The following is an 18252-nucleotide window of genomic DNA, read 5'->3' as shown; positions in this document are numbered from 1 at the left end:
ACACTGACATCAGCAAATTACAAACTTTTCAATAGATTTGATCAATACCTGAAATTATGCTAATTCTTCTCTGAAATGTAGATGAGATTTGTTCAGCAGGAAACACACTGCTCCAAATAATATTGCATTTAGATGTGTGGCACTTCGGCATTTTCAGTATTTCTCTCTGGAGCAAGGTTTCCCAAATTAAAAACCCCCAAACATAGTGATGCAATTTGATTCATTGCTCTATTCAGAGAGGCAACAGTTATTACTTTGCAAAGATGAAAGAATTTTGTTGTTTTCTGGGACAGAAAAATAAGCAAAAAATACATAGCATAAATTTAATATGAGCTCAAGGAAACACCGACATGTTATTATAAATCATTATGTGAGACAGAGAGAAGAAAACAGCCATGAAATCTCCCTAGATTCCTTCATTTTGGTTGAGAAGCTATTAGGTTTGCTCTGATACATTCCTAACGTAGTGTGGAAATGGGTTTACTAGATATACAATGCATCACCTGGTTACCTGTAAAAGAGGAGAAAGCTCCCAGGGGACCACGTCACTGTCATTTGGGAAGACCAGATAGGATGGTCGGCACCAGTTAACTGGAGACGTAAAGGAGACAAGCCCTGCCTATCGGCAGTTCTCTGCGTTCGGTACTTCGCAGACTTTGTGGACCCTTTCGAACAGGAGATGCCAGTTATTCTACTGGATCTTAAAAGCGATGCGAATTACTACAGGGAGCTGACGACAGAGTGGGAGACATCAGCTTCCGTGTCCGCTGTCCGTCCTGGTTGAAAGCAGCTAAAGGTCATTGGTAAATGTCGTGTCAACTTCTAGAAGGTCTGAGGACACTCGTAACCTCTGGACTTACAAGCACCTCATTCAAACAAGACCCCGTGATTGAAAAGAAAAACAAAAAAATAGAGAGAGAGACCAAAAAAAGGAAACAAAGAAAAAAGGAAACGTGAGCAGTTTTTTAAAAGGCAGTATAATGATGGTTGGTGAGGCAAGAAGTGGTCCTTCCCCGTCCGTGGTAGATAACGTAAGTAAAAATTAATTAGACATGCACTAGCAATCTCTTAAAAAATGAAACCTAAGAAGTTTTGTCAAATACGACGGCAAATTCATTTGCTTAGCAAAACAAGGTATTTCACTGGACTTCATTTTTATTTCACAGATGCTTTTTGGATATCTACTGTTTGCAAAGATTTTATTAAAAAAACCATTATGGTCACAGGCAGCTAAAGGCAAGAAGGGACCTTAAATATCAGCGCAGTCAGAATCTCCCTCGCAGCATCCTCCAGCCACGTGTCAAACAAAACCCTTCACCCGTATTACCCCCTCACTTCACAGACTGAGAAACAAAACACAAGAGAAACTGGACGGCAGTAAAGATACTGCATAGTTTGTAAACGTTCAATACCTAGGATTCAACTGACTCAAATTCTGCTTCTCCCACTTACCGCTGAAGAGCTTGAGAAGTTCGTTTCACCTCCGTCAGCATTTACTTGCTTTTCTGTTAAAAAAAAAAAGTAGCTGTACTTACCACTGTTAGATATTTTTACTTGCCTTTTCAGTTCATTTTAAGTGTTTTATAAGCAAAAATATTGTCTTTAATGTTTCCAGATTCTGCAAATTTATTTTTTAAGTATAATCGCTAACACAAAAGTTTGTGATGAAGAATTCTATACTTCAAGGCCTTTCTGGCTGCGTCTCCTTAGATCCTACTCTTCATTTCTTCCAAGATTCAGAAAATTCTAAAAAGATTCCTGAAATTGAAGATCTAAGTCTAGGTCTCAGACCAACCAGATACCAATTCTACGGTTTAGATACCAAAATGATTTTTCTGAGTTTTGATTTCCCAATTTCTTTGGGTCCTTAATATATAATGAGCCCATATAACATAGACATTCTTCAAGGAGTCTGGATATTCTGTCTCACTCAATCTCCAAAATAACACAACAATGGCGGTGCTCAGACTTCGTAAAATGTCACTATTTTATAAAGAAGGCAACTGAGGTGCAGAGACTCTCACAAGCTTTCACAGCACAGTAAAGCCAGAACAGAATGGTGCCCCTTCAGCCTCTGTCTCCTCCTCAGGGCATTCGTGGTAGGGTTACGCTCCCTACTGCCCTGTACCCTCATTTACAGTCTTCACGTGTGCACCACTTCCCTACAACACCAGGAGTAACCCGGGCTCCCGACACATCGACTTCACCTTCTGTTATGCTATAGTAACCAACATATAGAGCCTTTCAAAGAGTCAGCTTTTAAAAAGAATGAACAGATGAAGAAGTAGACAAAAGAATGAACATGAGAAACAGTTACTATCAGTTCATACAGACGCTTTACGCAAACATGGACTTGGACCAGAAAAACAAAACTGTACACAGTTACTGGGTGGCTAGTGGAGTCTGAGGCCACGTGTCCTGTTGTGACATTCAGTGGAGTGCACTGCGGTCACCTGGCGCACCAGACGTGCCATCGTGAAACCCTCGGCTCCCTTTGCTGCATTAGTTCCACCTCAAGCACTTGGGATTGCCGTGGTGCGTTCATCATATTTGGAAATTTGGACCCAAGTAATAATGTAATTGCAAATTAGTAAATAAACAAACAAATCAAGTGTGTTTGGAGTGTCTGTTGAGATGAACTTTATTAAACATAAGTTCTGAAACCACTGTATCTACATCCTTCTCCATTTCTAACAAATTTGAGATCTATGCACCCAAAAATCGTGATAGTGAATGTCAACAGAATTTAAGCAAGTGCACGACAATGTTCTTTATATAATTAGAAATTATTAGTGTCTTACTTTCTATTGTTCATTCATTCATTTTTTTCATGGACCACTTTAAAGGTGGACGCGGAGCATAGAGGTGACATGGTCAGATGTAGTTCACAAAAGTCTGAGAGCTAAGTGAATGGGGCAGGTAACTGACATGCAGGCGTCAGTAGCAGGGAATGGGTTGTATTTTAAAGTTTCTTAAAGGGGGGGGGTGTTCTACATTGAAATCTACACTTCAGGTCTCAGGACAGACTTTTCAGAAAGACACGACAAGATTTTTCAGAAAGGGAGTGTGAAGGCAAAAGAGAAAATTACTCATGCAAATATGATGTGTATATATTATAAAGTTGCTAATAGATCTTTTTCTTCCCCGAAAGGAGCTGCCTAATTTTCCAACTGTAAGTAATTTTAGCCTCAGCAGTGCCCTCCAGGGTAGCTGGGCAGTGGTCTGTGCTGCAGCCTTGTGGACACCAAAGGTGAGAGTGATTTACCACTTACGGATCCAAGAGGCTAAACAGAGGTTATAATCAATCTGTACCTTTCAGCACACGTCAGGACATGACCATTTATCCCTAGAGGGAACACACGGCAGGATGACTGCTCTTTACACAATTGTGAGGTAGGAGTCTATCTGGAAATAAAAGTAACTGCGGAAAGGATGGGGAGTGATTGTAAGGGATACATTTATTTCAGCTGTAACAGTGTGTGTGTGTTAACGTGCACCTGTATTTGTACCACAGAATAACACACAGAGGAACCGGTCTGACTGCCTGAAAAAGTAAGATAGTTTCATAATCCATGACAAAGACTAATAAGAGGGGGCAATTTGTGTGACATTCACGAATGTCCTCAAGCTCTCTTCCTCTGGAGTCATACACATAGTCATAGACACACATTGAGGATACTGACCAAAGAATATGTCCTTTATACAGTTTGCATCATTTTCTTTCAAGAGGTCTCATGTCTTAGAGAACACCATGAGTTCCCATTTTTCAAAACCCTCTTTTGATCTTCTTTCACATTATTTTAAGTAATTATTTTTCTTTCATTTGTCTCATCCACTGTCCCCCAGACAGACACTTTAAAAAAATCTTTTGCATTTTTTTTTAATAGAAAGGCCCTGGAATAGTATGGAAGAGGAGGGTTAGAGTGAATCAGAGAGGTTTATCAACAGGAAGGCGGGCCAGAGAGAGAAACATGTGGAGAATCCAACGCAGAAGTGCCCGCCGAGCAGCGAGGCTCCTGAGGGATCTGAGAGAAATCACCTTAGCTGGGCAGTGGCCACCAATACAGAACCTGAAAGTCACAAGGAGATACAGATTAACTGGGTCAGAAAATAAAGGAGCCAGGAGAGCAGTCGTTCTTGGCAGGCATCGTGAAGAAGTGTTAGCAAATGAGACTGGCCAGAGCTTTGATCTCGGCCATTCTGGTTTTGAGTGAGCACACAGCTGACTTCTGCATTAGAGCTGTCTCTAAGAAGGTAAACTGGGGGACAGCTATAAGACCCTTGGGGTCGTGTGTCTCAGACTTTCATGTGAATGTCATGTTGCCTGGGTATCTCGGTAAAATGCACATTCTGATTCATTACAGGCAACGCAGTATCTGAGATTTTTAATACCTCGCTGTTTCCCAAGGCAAAAGGGCAGGACTTCCTTTTGAGTAACAAGGTTCTAAGAAGATGGATTTCCTTTTCCGGATTTTAGTAAAGAAGTGGATAATATATACTAAAGTGCAGATCATCAAATCATTTCTCAAAAATTTTTAAAATAATTGAAAATCTATTTAAATACTTTATTAGCCTTCAATTTGTCCAAGAAGGGGAATTAATATCTAATGATACTATCAGATACCAGGGATTGTAAACTATTTGTTCTACATAATATACACAATCATGCCATGAAGGTGCACTTATTTTACTGGTAAAGGAAGTGAATATTCAGTGGTTAAGATTCTGGCACCAGACAAGGCAACCAAGGGATATTCAGCAGGAGAAACGTACTAGTCTCTTTTAACTCACACGGCCGGTGACACACTCAAGTGTCCAGTAATAACTAGTTTCTGGTGAGGGTCTTCACGCAGGGAAAAGGCTGGCTGAGAACTTCAGGGAAAGAAACGACTTTAACCTTCTTCGAAACAAGGCTGCATTTACGATCACGCGGTTAGATAAAACTATAAATTTTCAGATGCCCATTCATAATTCATTAAATGTTCCCTTATAATGGAGGAATAGAGTTTTGCTGGTCAACGGGATGTTGTAAATGAGGTATGTTGGAGAGGTGGCGCCTCAATGAATAATCATGTTCTGTGTCACAAATTCCCCCCCTCATTTATTTACCACGGGAAAAAGAGGCAAATGGTAAGAACGCAAAGTGAACTTCATGATTTAACCATTTGGGGCCATCATCACAGCCATGTTGAGGTCACCAGGCCTTTCTTCAGCTCCTCAAATGCAACCTTCTCCCGCCTCAAGCCTTTGTTCGCTGCTCTCTCCCCTGGGAAGTTCTCCGCATCCTCTTGTCTACTCCCACTCACCATTCCTTAAATACATTTTCTTCTCATCCCTCAGAACTTGGCTATTAATTTCTCAAGGAAGACATCCCTGGTTCTCTCTCCTGAATGAGGTCATAAAGACAGCCTCCCGTCTGTCTTGGTAGCTTTACCACAGTGATACTTAGGATCTTGATTCCTTGAGAAGTTTTCTAAAATTATCCAAAATATTAATTAAAATGTCCACTTAAATCTGAGATTTCCTTAAACACCCACCTTTCATGGAAAAACAGTCCTTAAAACAAGGGTTGTGTAAGCCTGGCCCCTGGTCCAGATGCAGCAGGAAGATGGCTGTGTTAAGCTCACGTGGTATGAAAAAAAGTGCAAATGGTTTCCAGTGTGTAAGCAACTGAAACTTTACATAAAAATCATTATTTCCTTTCCTGAAATTCAGAAGATCTGGCTTGTCCCCAGAATCCACGTTCCTGACTGACAACAATCAACTAAAAACATGCGGCTTCTGTACCATTATATACGTAACATTTATAAAATCTATTTCTCACCCACCACTGCTCCCGGCTGGCTTTCTCTCTGACTTTCTTCTCACATTCACACTGTTTGCATGTCCATCGTAGGCATTTGAATATCCAATTCGGTCTGGGAGATCCACATCTGAAATCCTCATCTACCACTGATTGCCAGAAGCAGTGCTTCTCAAACTTTCACGCGCGTAGGAATCCCTAGGAATTGCTTAAGACACAGATCCTGATTCAGTACATGGAGGTGGAAGGTTCTGAGGGTGGATTTCTAACAAGCTCCCAGTTGACATCCAGGCTGTTGAAAAGCAGAGCGCATATTGAAAGGGAGGCAGATCTCCGCGTGTCTGGGTGAAAGGACGTCAGGTGGGTGGGACTGCTAAGTGAGTACGCTAACCCTGGACGTAGCCAAAATGATGAAGCTGAGGTCCCACGTCCTGGTCCAAGGAGACAGAGCTGGAGAAGGATTTGCAGTAAGGTGCACTGAGCTATGTGAATGGGACCCTGAGGGCAAGCGGTGGCAAAGGCACGAGTGCTCTCAGGTCCCGGCAGGACTCCAGCCTAGTTCACAGCTGTGCAGTTCGTCCTGACCGTGTGGATGGATGGCACTGAAAGGCCTGGATTTTTGTTTTGTTTTGCTGTTGTTGTTTTGAATTGCTCTTCTTTTCTTTTCCTTAATACTTATTTTTTACTGAAGTGTAGTTGATTTACAGTGTTAGTTTCAGGTGTATGGCAAAGTGATTCAGCCTGGATTTTTTAAGAAAGCTCTAGACTCCACGGCACATGTCACAGGATGCAGTAAATTGTGCCCTCAACTGTATAGCTAGAGTTCACGGATAGAGAAAGAGACGGTACATACGTGTATTTTCTCTGTGTTTCTGACTAATCACTTTACAGTTTAGAGAGCATATAAAAAGTCATTATCTTCATTGTAGCTGATTGTTTTTAAATGATCCTGAGTCTAGTTACCAGCAGTACAATTAAGCACCCACGTGTAGAGGAACTATTTTATGTTTAATGGCAACATTTTTCGTGGTTACTTTTTGCCTCCTGTCGTGGGGTGGAGTCTGTGTAGGAGGAGGGGGAGGAGGGGGGCTGTTGGTGGAAAGGTGTGGTCCCTGTGCTACGCGGTGGTCGCTCGGTGGTGAAAACACATGCATGACTCGCAGCATCACCCGCCTCCCGCTCTCCCCACACCGCATTTGTCTGTTGCCTAAACTCATTTAACACAAGAAACGATTGAGAAATGTTATCTCCAAAAGGTGCCGGCAGTTGAAATACGGAAAGTGAAAAAGAGGAAAGAATAAACGGCTGAATTTAGGTCGAGGGAAAACAGTAAATGGAGATTATGGGAGGGTCATCTGTCATGATTAGTAGGGCATTATGGCAGAGATGTATAAAATTAATTCTTAACTGTGTTTTGGAGACTAATCACTGCTTCCAACCTCATTCGTCAGAGGACTTCATTAGACATAACCTCGTTCTCCACGGCTTTGGAGTTAGAACAATTTTTCTTCATATTGTAACTACGCCATTGTAAGTCTTGAAGGAAGGACAATACAGCGTAATTTTATTATTTTTACACCTAAAATATATTCTTACGTATTTTAAAGGCAAAATAAATGTATTATTTAGTCACTGTGTCAGGTTAACACTTTTTCATAGCTCTGGCAGTATTATGTAATAGCTGATTTTTTACACGCAACCTAAGATATTTGTGTCAAAAATGTTTTTAAAACAAATTTATTCTTAAAGCTTGAGATCCTTAATACCAGGACATTTATGGTATGTTTAGCATCACAAATTACTTCTTGACTGTGCGTGCCTGACACCGATACGCCAAATACACCTGCTCTCAAATCCACATCACAGAATGTAGGAGCTGGCGTTCAATTTGCTGTACGTAGTAGTATAAATATTTCATTTCATAATGGAAATGTCTACAGATAACAAACAAAACAGTTACAGAACTAGTTCACAAATGTCCTAAAGAATATAGAAGGAACATGTAGAAAATGACCTCATTCTGAAATACAAAAAGATGGAGAAAACAACAACAACAAAAAATGACTTTAATGCGCAGATTCCAGACAAATCAAGTTTGAAGTCTTGATGATAATGAGAGAAAAATGAGTATTTGGGATAAGCGGAGATACACAAATACACAACAGGTTTTGGGTATAAAGTATCCAGAAAGTGAAATAACATTTGTTTTCCATTAAACTTTGTTCCAAAATGTGACCTCCTTCTCCATAGAGAACTATGTGCAGAGATCACAGGAATATTTACAGGAAATTTATCTCAATAACTGCCAGACTATCTAAAGGGCTCTTCCCTGCCCCACCAGCATGGCCTCAGCCCTGTGCACCTGTCGCGTCTGCTTCTCTGCCTTGTCCCCCCTGGTTCATTTGAGACCTCATCGACACTCTGCCCTGCCCTCTGCAGAAGCCACTCTCAACAGGGAAAGAGGTACCACATGACCTCAGCCTCTCACTGCACAGGATTTAGAACTCAGCTGCCTATTCAACTTACTCCGTAAGAACAGAGCCGGTCCATGGTAAGTGATCAAGAAATATCCCTTGAAAGAATCAAAGGACAGAGAAAGGAATTTCTTCCCAGCATCATTTTGTTCTTGGGTATCCTTTGCTGCCAACAGGACCTGGAGTTCTCCAATGCCCTCGAACTGACTTCCATGCTCCTCTTTTGCTCCCAGGCTAAAGTTTTCATCTCACCTGCTTTAGCGTAGGCCTCATAGTCGAACCCATCAGTACAATCCCTTGCTCTCCCAACTCAAGATACCAACTGCGTCGTTTCATTTTAGACTTTGTACTTCCTTTTTCACCCCATCCGATCCTCAAAAGCCTGAACACATTATCTCCGATTTTTCTTCCAACCTGATGATAAGGACTTTTTTTTCCATCCTGGTCTGTGTAATACCCTGAGAGCTGATCTCAGGCCTCATTAATAAGCCTAGCAAACAAAAGGAAACGTGGGAAAAGGAAATTACATCAAGCTGTCCACAGATTTCAAAACCATCAACACTCACACGTGAGGGACTGGGGTTTTGTGGTTATGTGAAGGGAACTGGCAAATAAGAAATCGTAAGTGAAATGGGATGAAAAAACGAACAAAAAAAACTACAACTTTTGGAGAAATACATTAAAGTTGAATGCATGAACTCCTTTTGAAATTTTTATTAAATTTTTTTAAGAATAACAAAAATATTTATGTCAGAGAATAAACAATGCTACTGTGATTCCTGGACCACACCTCCAGACTCCCTTTGAAGATAGTAAATCCAAACCCTAATGGACCTTCATCTGATACTGTTATTTATTTATTTTTTTTAATCAACCAAAGTCCATAGTTTACGTTCGGCTTTACTCTTGATGTTGTATGGGTTTTGACAAATGCATAATGACATGTAGCCACCACTATAGTATCCTACAGAATAATTTCATTGCCCTAAAAATCCCTTGTGCTCCACCTATTAAATATGGAGTATTTGAGTGCAGGTCATCTTTATGAGGTCTGAGAGAGATGTGAAAATTTACAAGTTCACGGTTCTTTGTCATTCCTTTGAAAGGAGGCTGCCTACTGCTTTTCCTGTAATATTCAAGCTCTTTAGGATTTTTTTTTTAACTGAATCTCTCCTACAAAAGACAGGCCAAGGTTCCCATCACTGCCATTTGTTCAATGATCATTTACTTTCCAGCCTGCCCACCCTCTCCATTTCAATGCTATCACTGTTGAGTACGTTTCCTAGGGCAACGATCTGTACTTTACACAATTCAGCTCATCCCTGTCAGATCTTTACAGGGGATAGCTGTAGCACTGCAGAATGTAATTTGCAAAAGGACATCTTGGGACCCCGAAATTTTTCATTCGCTTCCCATGTTAAGTCATTTCTCTCAAAGCGGTTATGTCATCATTGCACTGGGGCAGAGGGCCACAGACAGATCCTTTTAGCTACCTGAGGTCACTTGGCAAGCCTGCTGACAATTCCTGGCCATGTGAGATTCACCCCAGTGAATAACTCAATCTTCATTTGGCAAAATAAAGACATTGAGCCCTGTTGGCTAGGATGTATAAAACGGCCTAATTATCGACACAGAGTTCTATGATTAGATACATTTAACTTTTTCTACATCCAAATAAATCACCATAGAATGATCACATAATTATTAAATGAATGATTCATTAAATCATTTTACTCCCCAAATCAAACTTACAGAGCACTTTCTATAGCACTCCATTCATATCAAGGGAGAACATTCATGAATTAATATGAGACAGATTTCTTGCCTGTCAAGAGTTACATAAGAAATCCGGAGGGCTATTTGACAAGAAATACAAAGGAGCATCTGTGACACTATTTAATTACAGGTCACCAAGGATACGCGCCCCAGAACTTTAAAATATAGACTTATTTAATGGGCTTTTGAAAGAATCAAGTTGTAAAATCAGAGATGGTGAGAAGACACAGTGGGAGAAACATCTGCCGAGGCCTACAAGCCCAGTCAGGGTGAGGGAGTGGCAGGGGAGAGAGAACTAATGAACAAATGAGTAAGATCAGACTGCTGGAACAGCTAGAGGTCTTCAGTTTCACTCTACGTGAAGACATGAACAATTTAAATAAAAGGGGCCAGAGAAGATGTCACCTGGTTAGAAAGTCGATGCATCTTGATAAGTCAAGACCCTTATCATTTGGGAAAGCTGTTTTGCCTCCATGAACTTCAGTTCCATGATGTCTAAAATAGTCATAATTCATTGTGAGGATTAAATAAGATAAATAAGATCAAATACATGGGGTTCTGGGTTTATAACAGATCCCACACAGAACTTGGAACCCTCTCCAGTTTCCCTGCATGCAGAGTGCTTGCTGTTGTCTGCTTCTGAGGCAATAATCAACACAGAGCCTACCAACATCCCTCCTAATGTTGCTTCGAGAAATAAAATATATAGGAAGTCGTGGTATATTCATACAATGGAATACTACTCAGCCATAAAAAATAAAATAACAGCATTTGCAGCAACAGAGATGGCCATGGAAACTGTCATTCTAAGTGAAGCCAGAAAGAGAAAGAAAAATACCACATGACATCACTCATATGTGGATTCTAAGAAAAGAAAAAAAGAAGCCACCAATGAACTCATCTACAAAACAGAAAGAGACTCACAGACATAGGAAACAATCTTATGGTTACCAGGGGAAAGGATGTGGGAAGGGATAAAATTGGCATTTTGAGATTTGCATATTAACTGTTATATATAAAAACAGATAAAAAACAAATGTCTTCTGTATAGCACAGGAAACTATATTCAGTATCTTGTAATAACTTTTAATGAAAAATATGAGAATGAATATACATATGTATATTCATGGCGGGGACATTGTGCTGTGCACCAGAAATTGACACATTGCAACTGACTATACTTCAATTAAAAAAATTAAAAAATACATATATACATAAAATTCTGAGCTGAATTTACCATGGAAATATTTTTTATCCTTGTCCTTAATATAATAACTTCTAAAATGTATGTTTATGAATCTGGTTTCTTCTGTACTTTCTGTGTGTTTGTACTGGGAGATCAGTAATCTGAGGAGACATACCGGAGCCTAGCACAGAGGCGAAATCAATGATGCTGATCACATCTCCATTTTAGAATCTGATTTATTGCGCATCATAATTCTTGCAATAATTTTGATTTTTAAAAAATTATTGTATTAAGTATTATGATCTTGACTACAATTCATTTGGAACCTCATTAAGTTGTGCACCTGAGGCAAATATCTGACTTGCTGTGTGGGAGAGATTTTTTAGATGTGGATTCTGAGATTTTGTTTTGTGTCACTTTATAATACATTTCAGGGTGAACCTCACCACAGTATATCCTGTCAAATTAGCAATAAGGATAGACGGGAAAAGAATCACCAACAGAACAGAGTGGGATTAGTTTATGTCAAACAAGACAGCTTCATTATCGTAAGGTGTGACTCCTTCGCGCCCTGCAGCCCAGTGACTGGAGGCGCCCTGGGAGGTGTGCTGAACGAAGTTAGCATCACCACAAAACTAGGCGTCTTCTTTTCCTGTTAGTGACACTCCAACTGCTTTGTGTTTCCTAATGATAAATTATGATTCACTAAACATTTATAATGCGCCAGGCACTGAAATACATTCCTTTTTTTTTTCTACCTTGCTTTATTTTTGCAAAGAAGCCTGTAGGATATTACTATTAATAACATTTCACAGATGAAGACTCTGAAATTCACAAATATTGACCAGCCCATCAAAAGCCTGTTCTTTGAGTCAAATCTCAAATATGGCAGCCTTCCTCAATATTTAAAAAAAAAAGGGGGGGAGAGGGGACTAGACACATTAGAGTTTCAGTTCTGAACTCCGGAAATAAGAATTAGACTAGCAACTACAATGCCCAGAGTTGAAAAATCTTGCTGATCTCCATGATGCCAGAAACAACACCTTGATTAGAATAACGTAACATTGAAAAAATCAACAAAGAAACAAAAACACACACAAAAGTAAAAGCATAGGCTCTGTGAAGAAGGAAAGAGCTATGATGCAAGGGTATTATTATGGAAGAAGAAGACGGGCCACGCTCTAGAGAAACCCTAGCAGCTCATACTGACACAGGCTGGAGGACAGAACACTGTCATTAGGTCTAGAAAAGAAGATACAGGCCATGATTCAGATAGAACATGGTGTGATCTCTGATTATGAAAAATGAAATAAAGGGAAGGAGCGTAATTATCAGCGTCAGTGGAAGACGAATCATTCTGACTTACCTGGGACGGAGAGGGTTTCCCCAGGTACAGTGCTTAAAGTAGGACAACCCTAAGAAAAGTAGGAGAGCCCCAGACAAGCCAGGATGGTTGGTCACTCTAGAGTAGGCTGGAGGTCCAAAGTCTTACCCAGAAATAGTAGCACAAGATGAAACGAGCAAAGGCAACTGCGCTGCTTTGGAGATGGGAGGGTAGGCAAGTCAGGCGGTGGGATGGGCCAGACTCACAGATGGAAGTGTGGACAAGAGAGTCAAAGGTCAGTCATCCAAAGATCTATTAGGCTCACTTGAGCACATAATACATATGTACCTTGTTGCAAAGTAAATGTTAATAAATTTCATAATTGAGAAACAGAACAACATTTATGAGAATTCAGAGAAGGTAGAAAACTTCCAATTTCATTGAGACCAGAGAGGAGGTGTTAAAAACCAAGATGGGATTGTCATTAAACAGCTTTGGGAGAAAGTTAGTAAAAAGATGTGCCATCGGAACCTACATGAGATGCAGTTTATCCACCAGCTCTGCCCTTCTTTTGGAGTGGGATTTGAAGGTGAAAGAGAGTTGCAGAAGACAGTCTTTGGAACTAAATTTATGATTGGTCTTTAATGTCAGAATAAATATTTCAGGTTTTAGTCATGAAACATCGATGAACCAGCCAGATAAAAGATTTTGATCGGGGAAATGGGCAATGAAGCTGAGTGAGATATACGCTTCAAAGAAATTGGACAGACAATGGTAAACAGATAGCTTTGGGACAGGGAGTCACTGGATACAGAGAATTCTTGCAAAGAATAATGGTAACTATACAGCAATGATAAAAGACAAAGGCTTGAAGCAATGGAGAGAACGGGATAGTGAAGTGATTAGTATTCAAGGCAGCGTGGCAATACGGGGTAGACTCAGGCTGAGAGACAGAGAGACCTCTGATCCTTAGCTTACTGACCATATGACCTCAAGAAGAAATCTCAAATCTTTTTCAATTCTCAAATCTCTTCAATAAAATAAGGATATTATTATCCATGTCAGAGGACTGCTATCAATTGCCAAAATATGTCAACAGATGCAAAGTCCATCTTGCAATGCCAAGTATCTAGACCTTCAGCGAATGATGACTATAATGCTATAATTTCACAGGAATTGGCAACTGCACTTGGCAGTGAATGGTTTAGAAATGTGAGAGATACCTTTGAAATTTGATGTTAGAGTTATACGAGATTCCTCAGAAGTTCATGATAGGGCTATTAAGGGTCTCCCTCCACAGTTATAAGTAATTTATTTGGCTTCAAGCCCCCATATTTGGTGTTTGCCAGTCTAGCCCCATAGACTGTAAAATTTACCCCGTTTTTCTGGTTATTATATGGGGCACACACATATGCAAACACGCAAATACATATATAAATGCGCTTTTTTTTACTATTTATTTCTTTAGTTGATAAAAAGCTTACAAAATACTTATATCCTTAAATTTTCCTTTAGGATTAGATTTTAGTGTTGGTCATACCAGACAAACAAAAACCAACAAAAAAATCACTCTTTAAAGGAAACTGACTCTCAATTATTTCCAACGTAAAATAGGTGATAAAGTTCTTATGTAACGCCTGACTGGATGGTACAGAATTACCGTCTAGGAGATGCTCGGAAGAGAAAAGCGCATTGTGTGATGCAGATTTGGGCAAGTTCGTGGAGGACGCGGGATTTGAGCAGCCGTGTACATACAGGAGGATTTATTCCATGGGATTACTGAACAGGAACCAGAGCAGTCTTTGCAATAGTCCAGCTTGTTCCATCAGAGTGCAAACCCCTTGGTCTGTGATAAAATCCCCTCGCGTGTCCTCCTTTTCCACATGCACAAGCTAATTCTTCTTACTGCCTGGATATCCTGACGATGGAGATTTGCATGTTAAGGTGTAAAATGGGACCAAGAATTTTCCAGGAGCGGCCACCCGGCACCACGTTGTAAAAATGTCTTGAATGATGACAACTTAGGCGACCTAATGATCCAGGCTAAATGGAAAATAAATCTAAATGTAGTGCAGGACAATTCCCAAGAAATGTTGACTTTGAAGGGAGTTTATTTTGCATGCCACATTGGTCCTCTCTGAAGATGATTTTTTTTCTTTAAAAGAAAAAAGGAAGAGGCCAGCTGAGGACATTCTGTGCTCCCTGTGCTGCCCACAGTAAAATCTGAGAACAGCAGTGTCCACGCTGGAATTCCCATAACGACTAGAGAAGATCTATCCATATGGCTTGGAATTGTCCCTCAGCCAATAACTCTTGGAAGGAAATTAGAAGTGCGCTTAGGGGCATCGTTAACAATGATATTCTCTTAACCTTACAGCAATGCATTTCAGTTTATGGAACTCAACACCAGCATTTACAGACCTTTGGGGGAAGCACCAAATGTGGATTTAATCGCCATGGTTAAAGACGCGAATGGCGTGGAAGGTAAAACTGTCTTTGAAAGCACGCGCCTTCTTTCAGTTTCAACAGGTGTTGGAAAGAAAAAAGGATCCGCACGGAATATGAACGCCCTTGTAGAAATATATCTAGGAAAATGAAAACTGCTTCTGTTAAGAATCCATGACCAATATGAGTACGTTAAGAAAATTAAATTGTTGGTTGCCGGCTTAAAATCAATTGTGCTTTGTTAGAGAAAGCTGCACTCACAGAACAATGGTGAAGGTGCCCACAGGGCTGTAGGCGCTTGGGAGCTACAAAAGCTCCGGCTTACAGCACTTTTATGAGCGGTAGATGCGATTCAGTCCTTTGCTGGTAAGTAACGTTCCCTTCCCTCCCTCTGCCTGAGACTGTTGCCTTGGCAACTCAGGTGCCCAGGTGACTCTCAGTTCATACTGTTTTGTCTTTTCCTGGCTTGGGGGCTTGGCTCTGCTCTCTAATATGTGAGGTTCAGGGGAAAAAAAAAAGAGAGGAGACACTTTAGAAAATGCTTTGAGGATACTCATCAAGAAAAAGCCGTAAGAAAGGGGAGTTCTAGGCACTTGTTCTCCCACCCCTGCCTTTACCCGCGTTGTTCACGCAGCGTGGTGCGGGCGCCCTGCCCCACGTCCTACCCATTCTTCACTACGTCGTCCCACTGGCCCCTCTGGGAAGTCTCCCTGGCACCAAGCTCACTCCAGTCTCTCCTGCCCCTGAAGCTGCGTAACGATTCATGCATGGATCGTTCATCGGGCTGCCCTGTCCTGTGCTTTTTGTTTTTTTTGTATGACAGGGCGTAACAGGCAAGGCTCCGAGAGGAGTAAGCACCGTGTTCCCTATGAGCACAAAGGACGGCAGTCTGACCCAGGAGACCCAAAACTCACTCTGCGCCCTCGTGGGTAAAGAGTTATCTTAGGAGGAAGGGACAAAACCATGAATGCACGTGAGCACTGCTCAATCACACGAGCAAAAGACGATCATTTTTATAATTTTCATTTCTAGGGGACAGAAATGGCATCCAAAGGGTGGACACACATCTAAATAATTTCAGCGGAGGTTACTGCCACACAGGGATTATGAGAACTGGATTTTACCTGCACTGGCTACACCCACAGACTGAGTTAGCTGACGGATGGTGAACTGCCTGCACGTACTTGACGCAGAACCTACACTTAACAAAGACACACGTCACTTCTTCCCCACGAAGACGCTGCAGTACTTTCAGGGGATCTAAATGAGGCCACTTCTGTTGCGTGTTCTCGCTGGCAGCGCACTGTCCTTACCACGGCCTGTGCCCCCCCTGCCCTGTGACTGCCTCAGCCCCACAGAACAGTGGTCTTTACCATGCTGGAATGATGTTTGCTGACCGTGTTTAGCGCCTTCCATCCCAGACGTGGCACTGTTACGTTTAATCAATGGCCAGTGACACACTGTTAGGCGTCGTGGAGGGTTGGTGGACAGAGTGCACTTTGCTGCACACCAAACCACATGAAGTCGTGGCTCTCTGGGGCACCAGCCTCTTCTCTGTGACCCACCAGGTGGTAGAGGTGAGGGAGCAACCGTTTCAGTCCCACTCTTTGTAGGAGAATGGAAATGGCAAGTTTCTGTCCTTTTTCTCCCCAGGAAGGGCTGATGCTCTCACGTGGACTATGGGACGTGCTCCTCTTCCGTGAGGACTGTGACGCCAACTCTGGCAATCAGGACTTGGGGTGGACTGCAAACTCACTTGCTGGGAGAGAGGGAAGCAGTGAAGCCTTGTAAACGCTTTCTTTTTTCTCATTAGCAAACTTAACGACATGGTGCAGACGTAATCACACTGATCTAAATCTCCTCTCTTTGCAACTCAGGACCCCTGTGACTCGTAAATCTTACATCAGTCTGTTCTAGTAATATCCTCACAGAAACACAAACACTTTGCATAAATCAGCATATGAATCAGAAACTTTCGTAGAAATCATTTTTTCAGTAAAAAAAAAAAAAAACAGTGGGAGGCGAGGGCACGCTTCTGATTAAATCCCTTCTGAATGCCTGGGATTTAACTCCTTGTTCCATTTGTCCACCTGGCCCCCCAACACTCGGTTTTGGTCTTAAATATTCCACACGCTTCTTCTTGGCATTCTCTTCTGTGGCTCTTCACAGGTGCCTTGATGTTTTATTTCCCTGCTACCTCCTGCAACATGTGGATCTTGGGTCAATGGGAATGTAAAGTAACTCTATGTTACTTGTCCCTCTGTCCATCTGCCCAGAGGAACGTGTTTGTGCATCAAATGTGATGTCACTGTCCATCTCGCTAAAAGACAGCGATGCTACAGCTTTACTGTTATGAACGTCTGGATCTCCTCCGTTAAGGCGCTGAAGCCTGGAGCAGGCAGGAAGAAGGGAGGTTAGATGAAGTGCTAAGAACATGTGACGTTAGGAATTACCAGCGCACAGCACCACATCTGGCTGCTCAGGTGGCAGCTCCTTCCCCATCCATCCCCATCTTCATTCAGTTCTTTTCACTCACGGATTAGAAAGACTTACTTTATGGCCAGTGCATCTTTCCTCTCTCTTTGCTATTACTTGCTAAGTAAATGTCTAACTTGCAGTTCCCTTGTCTTCAAGAAGGGATTGTAAAAGCTCCTACCTCAAGTGGTTGCCATCAGGATTAAATGTGGCATCACCCCCCACCCCCCACAAAGTAGTTAGAAAACGGAATGTCTCACAAGTGATACAGGCTCAGATTCAATCGGCCACAATTAACATCATTATTTTCTGTTAAAGCAGAAAGCAGACTTCAGACTCAGAATCTTAGGCAGGCAGATGGGCATTGGTTTCTTGCTAGAATTCAGAAAGTTCCCTGGCTCCCACTTTACGTGATGGTTCCCTACCACTAAAGCATGTTTTCTGTTTGTAGATGCACTAGGGTGCTTTCTTTATGAATAAGTTTCTTCGAGGAAAAAGGCAAATCAATATAAAGAAAATGTTACATCAATCGTATTTCAGTTCAGGCACCAAGAGAATAAAATCTCTGACCAAAACGGCTTGCATTTGGGACTCTGTAATAAACAGAGTTCAGCTTCCCTCGTACCTTCTTATTGTCACATGCTCCCCCGACTCCCCCACCCCCCAGGTGCTGCATCCCTGCCTGTCAATCATGATGCTCTCCGTCCTAAAATGCTCCCACCTTCCCCCTCACTTCTGGTTCATTTTCTCCAGGAAATCATCTACAATT

At 41.5% G+C, this 18252-nt stretch overlaps 1 long non-coding RNA gene across 1 annotated transcript in view; it reads right to left on the bottom strand.

Moving 5' to 3' along the window:
• Nucleotides 1-18252, bottom strand: part of LOC140690037 (uncharacterized) — a 152039-nt gene that overhangs the window by 111051 nt on the left and 22736 nt on the right. Inside the window, exon 2 of the long non-coding RNA XR_012065230.1 lies at nt 1453-1505. This is a non-coding gene — a long non-coding RNA (uncharacterized lncRNA). The remainder of the gene's footprint in view (nt 1-1452; nt 1506-18252) is intronic.

The sequence above is a fragment of the Vicugna pacos genome, chromosome 28, assembly GCF_048564905.1.
Source record: "Vicugna pacos chromosome 28, VicPac4, whole genome shotgun sequence".
Classification (NCBI taxonomy): Eukaryota; Metazoa; Chordata; class Mammalia; order Artiodactyla; family Camelidae; genus Vicugna; species Vicugna pacos.
This window is presented reverse-complemented; position numbering and strand designations above follow the sequence as displayed.